The sequence below is a fragment of the Triticum aestivum genome, chromosome 2B, assembly GCF_018294505.1.
Source record: "Triticum aestivum cultivar Chinese Spring chromosome 2B, IWGSC CS RefSeq v2.1, whole genome shotgun sequence".
Taxonomy (NCBI): domain Eukaryota; kingdom Viridiplantae; phylum Streptophyta; class Magnoliopsida; order Poales; family Poaceae; genus Triticum; species Triticum aestivum.
The window spans coordinates 1,281,071-1,292,915 of NC_057798.1; the positions used below are offsets into that span (position 1 = coordinate 1,281,071).

Here is an 11,845-nt window from a genome sequence, read left to right on the forward strand (position 1 = left end):
GAATGACCTAAAGGTGCATGGCGTCCTGTTGGGATACTTTGCCATCATGTAGAAGAGCTTATCCTCTATCCTTTGCCAATACCGCTTGGCGGTTTGGTCAGTGCTGGTGCACGCATCAAGAGGCACCGATTCCCATGCCTTAATCAAGATTTGATCTTCCAATTGCATGTAGTTCTTCGATCTTGCGCGCACTTTTGCTTGCGCTTGGTCGAACACCCCTTCTTCAACCTCGTCCACCTCATCTTCTTCCTCACCGTAACCGTGCACGCCACCATCCATCTCATTGTAACTGTAATCACCGATCAGGGCTTGATCGATGTCGACGGTATTGTCATCCAACAAGTGCACAAACTCGGCAGTCCCATCATGCAAATCGGCGCTACAATTTCGCTCAACAAGTCACGAACGAGCGCAATGGTGAAAAGTGAAACAACTAGAATAAATCGAAGTATCATACCTTGCGCCCATTTCGTCGAACACCTCAGGGGCGGTGACGACGGGCATCCTCGGGGTATCTCTTGCCGGGGCAATCGGGGGAGGTGTTGGCCGGGTAGCTCTTACAGTGGGCTTCTTGCGTTTCACACCTGAAACCTTCCCTCTCTTCGCCGGCGCGGGCCGGACCGGATTTGCAGCGGCGGCAGCGGCGCGCGCGTGCCTTCCCGGCAGGGGCTGCGGGAGCGCCGCCTTGGACGACGACGTTGCCCTGCCGCTTGCGGGTGGTGCGGTGGAGCCTTGAACGGCGACGGGCGCGACATGGCCGGCGACTAGATCCGTCGGAGGGGTTGGCGCGTGGATGACATCCACGGTGACGGGCGACGGCTGGGAGGCTTCCATGTCAGCGATACAAAAGCCGGGGAAGGTGGTCCGGAGTGCGCAGAGGTAGGTGGATGGCGGTGGAAGGAAGGGAAAGCAGGAACTGCCGTGCGAAAATGTCCCTCCCACCAAATCTCGCCGCCGGTAGGGTTTCAAGCTCGTGTCGGCCTCTCATCCCCTATATCTAAAGGTTGAGGGCGATGATTTGCCGCGTTCCGTAAATTCTTTTACAGGCCGCGGTATGATACGATGTCTGTTCAGGCTACTTTTTCGCGTAAAACCGTAAACTGACGGTTATTTTACAGTTGGGCGCGATACAGGGGTCTCCTTTTTCATATTGGACGACGTGTCGCATTCATCATCAATCAGCCAGGAAGTAGTGCCTTTGGACATGTCTGCTTTCCGGTCACCCGGAGGTTTTGGCCATGGCTGACACAACGGACACCGGTGAAGACGTATGGCGAATTCCTCGTCGGCATCCAGCTCGCCGACGCCCTCGATGCTGTTTAATAATCCTAGTGTTTATTTCTTATAATCTCAAGTGGCGTCCTCTTCCGATGTCTCATCGTCGACTCGATCTCGTCCGCCGTGCCGAGAGGAGTAAAATAATCATGCAGCCGGCCGGCCGGTTGGACACGAAATCCCGGCACCTACCACGCCACCGCGACGTTCAGGATCAGATCTGGAAAGGCAGAGACTTTCCTCTGCTTTCTCCGGCGCGTCGCAGGATCTGATCTGACGGACTCTCGCCGCAACCCCCGACCTTCGTCGCCGGCGGCCGGCTCCGGCACCCCTCGCGTGTTTGTCTGCATACGTATGTATCAATCTCCTCTCCTCTTGCGGCAAGCAGTTAGTTGATTTTCTCCGTGTATTAGTACTTTTCTGCGGTGTGATTGGCGACGGCGGCTCCGTTTACACAACGATTCTCTCTTGATTCCTCGATGCAGTTGCTCGCGGATGTCTACTGCGCGGCGACACTGAGGATGGACGCGGACGTGCTCCTCAGCGCGGTGCAGTGGGAGGTGTCCAAGGCGCTAGCCCCCGTTGCGGATGACGACATGCATCCAATTGGATTCCAACGTGGAGGCCATCACGGACGAGCTGCAGTGGGTGAGGGTCACGCTCGAGATGGCGAGCGGCAAGCAGCTCGGCGGCCCTGCCGCAAAGGTTGTTGGTACATTACTGAGAAACTAAAGGGCTCTCCTCTTGCAGCAAAGGTTGTTGGTACATTACTGAGTAAAGACCTTAGTTTGCATCATTGGAGAAGGGTCCTAGAAAGTAAAGAATGGGAGACCAATGACGATGGAATAATGGTTGCGTTGAAGCATAGCTATGACGTTCTTCCTTTCCATCTGCAACAATGTTTTGCCTATTCTGCATTGTTTCCTGAAGATTACCGTTACAGAAGCAAAGAGCTGATCAGTCTGTGGATTGCACTAGATATTTTGATACCTAGTGGGCAAAACCAAACATTTGAAGACATAGGTCTGAGCTATTTAAATGTGTTAGTTAGCCATGGATTTTTCAGAGAAGAGGAAGCTGATGGTGATCGGTGTTATGTTATGCACTACCTGCTGCATGGTTTGGCATTGAAGGTTGCATCGCATGATTGTCTTAGTTTGCGTCTCGCTGATGCTGAATTAGTAGAAATTCAACCATCCACCCGTCACTTGTCTATGAGCACAGAGGATTTAGGAGAATATAATGCGGTGTTTGGTGAAAAATTAAAGAGCAATCTGGCAGAAATGAAGACAAGATTGAAGGTTGAACATTTGCAAACATTGATTTTATTTGGAGAAATGGATGAAAATTTTGCAAATATATTTGCTGATTTTTTTTTGGAAGCAAGTGCTCTCCGTGTTATTCATTTACCCAACATGATATGTCCCGTGGAGTCCATGTTACATAACTTTTCAGGACTCGTCCACCTATGGTACCTATGTCTAGGGACAGAGGACTGACAGAGGATCCTAGATCTTGAGTCGTGGGATGGCAGTCTTGATATTTCTGAAGACATGACCAACCTTGCCAAATTGTGCCATTTTTATACCAGTTATGATGAGCTTGATATTTGTAATGTGGGAAAACTCAAACTCTTACAAAAGTTAAAGGTATTTCGAGTGAACAAAGAATGTGAAGGGTTTGAACCAAAGCAACTAGAGCAATTGACCAAGATAAGGGAGCTGGGCATCTACAACCTTGAGAAAGTACATACAAAAGAAGAAGCAGCTCAAGCAAAACTGATAGAGAAAAACTGCTTGAAGAAATTAACATTAGATTGGGATAGCGAGCAATCTATTTTTGAGCCTGTTGTGGAAGCTGTGGTTCTTGAGAGCCTTCAACCACATAGAGACCTTCAAGAGTTGTGCATTAGAGGGCATTGTGGCCCTTGTCCAACATGGCTAGGTGATAAGCTTTCTGTCGAAGATCTTGAATCTCTCTGTCTCGTTGGTGTTTCTTGGAAAGCTCTTCCTTCTGTAGGGAAGATGTGGAATCTTCGTAAACTTGTATTAAAGAATATTGCCACAGTGAAGAATTTTGTTATAGAGCAAAGCTATTGCAGGCTAATCTGGTTTGAAATTGTTGGCTTGGAAAATTTAGAAAAATGGGTACCATCAGGGGACACTGAGCATATGTTTCCACTTTTGCAAGTACTGATTATTAGAGACTGCCCTAAGCTCTTGGAGTTCCCATTTTCTAACCACATTGATTACCGACCAGATCAAGACATAGATTGGTTTCCCAGACTGCAAGAGCTTCAGATACATTATTGTCCAGAATTATTGTTAGTGCCTCCTATGCCCTTGACTGAAACTCTGAGTTATGTGAGTATAAGGGGTGTAAAGCTACTAGAGATGTTGCTATTCTCAAAACCATATCGTGAAGTAACACTGGATATTGTTGGAAACGATTATTTGCACAACTTAGATCAGGTGTTAGCATTCAATAACTTGACACGGCTTGAAAAGCTGTCACTCGTGAAATGCCCACCTCTAGAGTTGAAGCACCATGTGATGCTAACCTCATTGAAGACATTAATTGCAGAGAGTTCATATGCTCTGGTTGAGCACTTAGGAGGTCAGCGTGATATTGTTCAATGTCTACCAGCCCCGCCCGTTGGAGCTTTCAACACATATGACGAAGGGATCATCGGCATTGAGCATGCAAGGGATGAGTTCACCCAGATTCTGTGCAAGGGGGGCAATCAACTCAAGATAGTCTCAGTTGTTGGATTCGGAGGATCGGGTAAGACGACCCTTGTGAAAGCAGTGTATGATAAGCTTAATATGCAATTTGATTGCAGAGCCTTTGTTCCTGTATCTCAGAATCCTGACATGCGGAAAGTTTTCATGCACATTCTCAATGATCTTCACCTCAAGGAAAACTATTTGGATGACAGAGGAAAGGATGGAGAGCAGCTCATTCGTGAAATAAAAAATTTCCTTTGGACCAAGAGGTATGCATCACCACTTGGGCGTGTTCTTTTACTTGCAAATAGTTAGTATCCCTTAAGTAACTACATCAAAGGCTTCGATGTAAGTAAAATCGTTAGTCACTTCGATATACTCTGCAGGCTTTGAGGTGATGTAGTTATGTTAACTCTTTCCAATCCTCCATAAAAAATCTTTCTAATCTTGATTATTTACTGTTCTTGAGCCTTCCTCTACTGTTTCTTTTTGGTGGCAAATTATGGTGGACACTTTATGATAACTGATGATTTATGAAATGCAATTGGTTGTTATATCATCATATTCAGCTTTATCATCGCACTCTCATTGCAGAGCAACCTCACTAACACATGATATGTTTTACCCACATTTGGTGATTTGGCTTTATTTGATCACTTTTACAATTGGGCTAGTTTCATCTGACTAATAGCTTGCTTATGTTACTTCTTACTAATACTGTTTATTTATTTTATTTTATTTATTACCTCACTGTGTTCTTGAATTTTTGGGTAGGTATCTGATTGTAATTGATGATCTATGGGACGTGAAGTCTTGGAATATCATCTCTTCGAGTTTGCCAAGTAATGATTGTACTAGCCGGATAATTGTTACAACTCGTGTTGATAAGATAGCTGAAAAATGTTGTTCCAAGAACAAAGACTTGATATACAATATTATGCCTCTTGGATATGAGAATTCCAAAGAACTGTTTCTAAAGAAATGTTGTGGCTCAGAGGACAGTAGCCGTGATGCACTTGCAGAAGTTGATGAAATCTTGGAAATCTGCAGTGGTATGCCTTTAGCAATAATAAGTATTGCTTCAGCATTTTTTCCATTTTCTGCTGGAAAAGTAAAGGAGCAATACCAAGAGATAATGAAGTCTTTACATTCTGTGACTAGGGAATTACATTATCTGGAAGAGTTCGCAAGGATTCTGTCATGTAGGTACTCTGACCTTCCCAAAACTCTGAGGGACTGCTTGCTGTACTTAGCTGCATCTGCTAAGAACCAAAGAATTCAGAGGGATAATTTGGTTAGGAAATGGATTGCTGAAGGACTTATCCCTGAAGATAAGGACTGTAATCGTGAGGAAGTGGCAGGGCGATACTTTGACGAGCTCATCAACAGGAATGTGATTCAACCGGTGAAACATGCTCACTGTCTAGGGAAAGATACCTTTCAAGTTACCTATATGATGCTCTATGTTCTTAGACAGTTATCGCAAAAAGAAAACTTCGCTACCTTTTTGTCCGGGTCTGAGCCACATGTGGAAGTGAAGCCCACCCGTTTGTTTATCCAGTCTTCTGATTCAGAACTTCCGGCTAGCACAGACAGGGTGAATCTAACCAATGTTCGTTCCGTGACTATGCTTGGTCCTGCTAATCCAGTTTCGTTCAAGCGCCTGAAGAATGTACAATTGTTGGATCTAGATTGTTGCAAGGATTTAGAGAACTCTGCTATGGATGATATATGCCTAATGATCAAGCTGAAGTACCTGAGTCTCAAGCTGACCAAAGTCACTGCTCTTCCACCGCAAATTGGTAAGCTGCAAAATCTGGAGACTCTGGATGTAAGCCGGACGCAAATCAGCAGTCTTCCTCGAGAAATCTCGGGTCTGCAAAATCTGGAGACTCTGGATGTAAGCCGGACACAAATCAGCAATCTTCCTCCAGAAATCTCGAATCTGCAAAGCCTGGAGACTCTGGATGTAAGGCAGACACAAGTGAAAGAGCTTCCCAAGGAAGTTCTTCAGCTTCGTAAAATAAAATATCTGCATTTTGGTCAAAGTGGTTGGTTCGGAGTAAAGTTGCCTGTAGGAATCGACCAGTTGGAGTCAGTGCAGGTGATGGGCACCATTGATTCCAGAGAATGCTCGGAAAGTGCTGTCAAGGAGATTAGTGAGCTGATTCCCAAAGAAGTAAAGGAGCTTCAAGTAGTCATGTATGATGGACCTGCTGACATGGACCGGAATGATAAGCTACTGTCTTCTGTAGGCAAGTGCAGCAAGCTTAAATCTCTGACAATTTATGGTGATTCCAATCCGAGCGATGAACTTTCTCCTAAATCCCCTCCCGGATCCCCATACTTTCCCCAACTTGAGAAGCTAAAGGTGGCAGGACGATTTGTGAAAGTTCCAGGGTGGATTGCTCAGCTCACAACTCTTACTCTTCTTGTTATCAGGGTCTGCAAACTAGAGGAGAATGATCTGGTGATAATCGGAGGCCTCCCCTGCTTGAGTGCTCTTACAGTAGCACCGGTTACCCTCCCAAGAAAGCAAGTAAACATCACCAGCAGTGCAGGTTTCGCGAGGCTTGAGGTCTTCTGTTTTGACTGTCGCATGCCGTGGGTAAGCTTTTGGGAGAGAGCTATGCCAAATCTGAAACAGCTCCAGCTAAAGCTGTATAGCGGGCCAGCAGATAAAGTCCCATCAGGTATCATGCTCCTTGAGCGCCTCAGCACGGTGATCCTCCTTTACTCTTCACAGTATGCAGGCGACGACGGTGTCACTGAGACAGTTGCCGTCATTAGGGAAGACGCTGCGAGCCATGCTAATCAGATCGAGGTTTCCATCAATGGCGACCGAGAGATTTTCTCCTCCAACAGAAGTGCTGACATGGGGGTTGCTGGAACAGAATTTGTCAAAAATGTTAGCAGGGTGATAACCGAAACTGAAATCAAAGAAGTGCTAGCTTCCGAGTGAATTCATTCTCATGGGTATGGTACATGTCAGAATTTCCATTTGGCAACGTGTTGAGTATTATCAAATGATGTTTTCTGATATACTTTTTGCCTCCCGTTTCTTAATTATGCTGGCAGGTATGTCGATGGATGTTAGTTTGCATATGGATGCGGAGCTTTGGTCTTCTTAGCAATTCACCATTTGTTTGGATCATGTAATATGTCACTCTGATTATCAAATGCTTCAGACAGATTATGCAGCTTTGTTAAGCTTGGTGTGTTTAACTCAAGGGCAATGTTGTGAAGCTACAAACTACTCCCTCTGTAAACAAATGTAAGACGTTTTAGATCTTATATGAAATCAAATACTCAAATGATTTGTTAACAGAATGTGTATATCATAATGATACCATGAATTTGTGTTGCCATTGGGGTTTGGCTCTGATTGAGTAGTCACAACATCACCCTTCATAGAATATGTAGCACGGATCTCTCAACATTGCAACTCTGTTCAAAATTTGGGAGCTTTGCATACACAATGTGTTATTCTGATCAAGAGGAACAGTGGTGCACACAAGACAAATAACAGAGCACATCTTGAAAAAGAGATACTCAAGAATACATTCCAAATCATTATGCAGCTGAACATTTGTGTAGATGCAAAATATCAGAATCTTGGGAATATTTGCCAGAGCACAACAAATGTCCACACATATCTGGATATTTACCTTCATTGCCCACAACAAAATTTCCTGCCTATAGCATTTAAATGTATTTATAACCTTCAAAAAGTCTTCCGAGCATGGACAATCTTTCTTCTCCTCTTCTGACAACAATAAGGTAACAATTTCTCCTGAAGCATCAATTTCTTGCAACAAGAAGCATGCATGGTAACTAAACAGAGTCACTGACTGAACTCAAATGGGTCTAATAAAATTACAAACAGATGTCTAAGGAGTAGAATATTTCTTACAAGAATTACACGAAGGAAATAGTGTGTCTTAATCTTGCACACAGAATAGAATAACACAACAGAGAATTTCTTAGAGGAACTAGAAACAAATATTAAGGAAATATTATTGTCTTCATCTTGAACACGGACATACATAAATATCCTCTTGGAAGAAATAAGCATAAATGAATAACCGAATATGTTGGCTTTTGGGTCACTCTCAAACGTGATACTGATCAACAATAATTCTGGCGCACTTGCCATCTTCCCTGGCAGCACTTGCCATTTCTTGTACTAACGACTGGGTAAACTCACCTGCTTCGTCATGCACCCTGAGATGCACCTCTTTGAGCTCCGCAAGGTTTTCTAAACCATAGAGGCCCTCGAACATGCTGAACCGCAGCTCAAGCCTTTCGAGCTTCGGCAATGCATTTTTTGGAAAGCTCAGCAGCGGTGCACAAGGAGCTGAGAAGCAAGGTTGAGGTTCTCAAATCCACCAGCCGGAACTATGATCTCCCCATCAGAGTTTTCTTTGTTCTCCTCCATGATGGCGGTTGTTTCTGGGCCCGGCTTTGCTGCGGTGAGCGAAAATGTGAGCGAGAACAATGTCTTGAGCTTGCTCAACCGGCGCAAAGCATCGGCAGTGAGCGCCGTCACAGAGAGGGTCAGCTTCGTCAGAGCTTCCAGCTCTGTGATCCATCCTGGGAGCTCCACCAGCTTGCCAGACAACTCGAGGGCATTGAGAAACTTTGGAGGGGAAGAGAGAGCAGCAAGTGATTTCAGAAACTCAGACGACTCGTCATCGATCACCAGGGTGTGGAGAGAATAGCCACCAAGGTACTCGATCGAGGAGCTCAGGTCTTCAAAAAGTTTGCCACCCTTTTTGATGTTGAGTTTGTAAATGGTGAGCTTCCTTAGATCTGTCAGATGATGAAAGTCTGCCACTGCAGCTGGGCCGTCGACGATCTCAATACCTGACAGTATGCGGAGGCTTTTCATTGTTTTCTTCTTCAGATCTTCGGGAAGTTTCAGTGCCTTCCGTGTTCTTTTGTTCCCACCAAGTATGTTCTCCACTCTTTCAAACTGGCAGACAGCGTTTGGCAGCTCTGTGACACTGGTCTCTCTTATGTCAAGAGTCTCCAGATACTGGAGCTTTCCAATTTTTTTGGGAATCTTGTTGATGTCTGTCCTTCGGAGGCTTAGATATTTGAGCAGAAGCATCTTGCATATCTCCTTGGCATGATGCTGTCTGAAATCCTTGCAACCTTCGAGGTGTAGTACTTGCACAATTCCAAACTTCAGTGAATTAGAAGGCAGTTGAGTCAAGCTCCCAAACATGGTCAGAGATCGGACATGAGATAAATTCATGCTCTCGATTGTTTTCTCGTATTTTGAGTCACCGCCTTGGAGGGACAGCCGGCGGACTTTGTTGCTAGGTGGTGCAATGAGCCAGTGGCCGCCGACCACGGTGACAAAGTTTTCCTCGCTTGCCTTGGATATGATGTACTCAAGAACCATGTCATGGACTTGGTAGCTCTTCACCTTGCCGTTGCTGCTGTGCTCCACGGCCCGTATAATCTTCCTCCGTACAAGATAATTGAAGTATGCCTCCGCAACATCTTCCGCACTCAGCCCATCCTTCTCGCTGACAAATCCCTCTGCTAGCCATCGCCTTGTCAGCCGCTTCCTGCTGACCCTGCGACCCTTTGGAAATATGCATAGATACAAGGAGCAAGTCTTGATCTCACCAGGCATATCATTGTAGCAGTGACTGAGTATCCTTGTGACTCCGTCCTGGCCAAGAGCTTTCGTGGAGTCTGGCACCAGTGCATTGCAAAGCTTAGTCCACTCTTCAATCGGTTTTTCTGTGTTGCAGGCGGCGTGCCCAGCCATGGTAACTATGGCCAATGGTAGACCCCCACACATTTGCCAGAGTCTAGGTGGAATTTTCTCCTGGTTTTGTTTTCTAGATTCAGTCCTGGATAATTCTTTAGGTTTGTCCTCGCCACTTCCAAATTCAGTCATGGATAATTCTTTAGGCTTGTCCTCGCTAGTTCCAGATTCGGTCCTGAATAATTCTTCAGACTTGTGCCTGTTAAGTACCACCACTTTATGAATGTGATCTCCTTTATCTTTTTTGCACGCACTGGCAACAGCTTGAAACCGTGTGGTAACTATTACTCTACTGCCTTTTGTACTTTTAGGCAATGATTTCTTTATCGTCTCCCACATTGTTGCAGACCACACATCATCAACTAGGAGCAAGTAACTGCAATGAGAAGAAACAATAAATATTAAATAAGCTCTTTTACACACTGCAGAGGTAAAAATAAGAGGAGACTTAAATATGAGTAGCTGATCAATGGATGTTAGCTTTTGTCTATGAAATATCAACAGCAAGGAAATGAGTACACAATAATTCAGATATGACAAACAAAAAAAAAATAGTGAAAAGTAACTGCCATGTCCTTCACTGTTTACACATAAAGCTTGTGCAATCTTGATTAAATATTCAATATCCTCCAAGAGTTGATTGTGTCTATGGTAAAACCACAATTGATTCTTCCTGTTTAAACATTCATTTCTTCCCAATTCACTACTTCCTTCTAAACTAGCTAGGATATACTTGCATACTTTTCAACTCCCTCCATAATTTAGTAACGAACAAATTAACCACAGAAACTCAATATGGAAATTTGATGTACCTGTATTTCCCCAAGTGCTCGTCGAGATGATCTTTTGTTGTCTGAGAGGTGCTGCCACCTCCCGACTCGTCGTTCTTGCGGCCCTTGGGCACAATAGCGCCCCATACTGTTCCAATGGCAGCCATGAGGCGATTCTTCTCGCAGGGGCCGCTGCCTTGCTGCTCGTCATCATCTTGGGATCGTGGCATGACTTGACTGAGTATGGTCTGCAGTATTGCGTCAATGTCAGAGCCCTGCGACACGGTGACCGTCGCCCGGCGGTCAAATTGATCACCGTATTTCTGGTACAATTTGGTGGCGATGGTCGTCTTGCCAACCCCACCGAAGCCTACGATGGACAACACGCCTTGGTCTTGCTTTGGAGCGGCCGTCTGGGATGCAGGATCTGAGGAGGCTGGCTGCTGCTGCAATGCCAGCCACTCGCCAAGATCCTTCATCTCATCGTCCACTCCGACGGGCTCCTTAGTGCCAATGAGCGCAAGGGCGGTGTGCTGGTAGTCGGCGGCCTGGAACCCGGCGGGAGGGCCGCCCTCCACGGTCTTGGGGTTCTCGACGCCGTACCTGGTCCGGCGCTCCCCGATCTGCTGCGCGCGCAGCCTGAGCTCGGCGATGGAGAAGGCGATGCTGCGGCGAGGCCGCCAGGTCCAGATCTCGTAGGCGGTGGAGAAGAGGAAGACACACCAGACGTCGCGGCCGGCGGCGGGGTCGTGGGAGAGGCGGTGCGCGAAGTCGTCGACGCAGTCCTCGATGTCGTAGGTGACATCGCGGATCTGCTTCATCCAGTCCCTCATCCGGCGGTCGTGGCCCTGGGGGGCGGCGGCGGCGCTGCTGAGGTCGCCGAGGAAGGCCTGCATGCTTGCCATCTCGTCGTTGATGTACTGGATGTCGCCGCGCACGCCGCGGATGAGCGCGTACTCGTGCGCCAGCAGCCCGCCCAGCTTGCTCAGCAGCGACTTCATCGTCGCCTCCGACGCGCCCACCACCATCTCCATGGCTGCCTTGAGCGATCTTCCGATGCTGATGCTGCGGTGGATTTTGGTAGAATGGCCTGAGACAAGATGTAAGACAATAGGCTTTGGGGGAACCGGCACAACCCTCTAGGGGTGGCCTATCACATATATATATAATGAGGTGGTATACAACGTTACAATATACACATGTAAATACAGTCTAACACCCTCCCTCAATCTTAGCCACTTTCTAATGAATTTAGAAGGGTAAGATTGCGCCTGCAAGTCTCAAACTGT

General features: G+C 46.3%; 2 pseudogenes; one reads left to right on the forward strand and one right to left on the reverse strand.

Moving 5' to 3' along the window:
• The first annotated feature begins 1,766 nt into the window (after window positions 1–1,766).
• Window positions 1,767–7,266, forward strand: LOC123039805 (uncharacterized; annotated as a pseudogene).
• A 710-nt stretch (window positions 7,267–7,976) lies between these two features.
• LOC123039806 (disease resistance protein Pik-2-like) lies at window positions 7,977–11,596 on the reverse strand (annotated as a pseudogene).
• Between the last annotated feature and the right edge of the window lie 249 nt (window positions 11,597–11,845).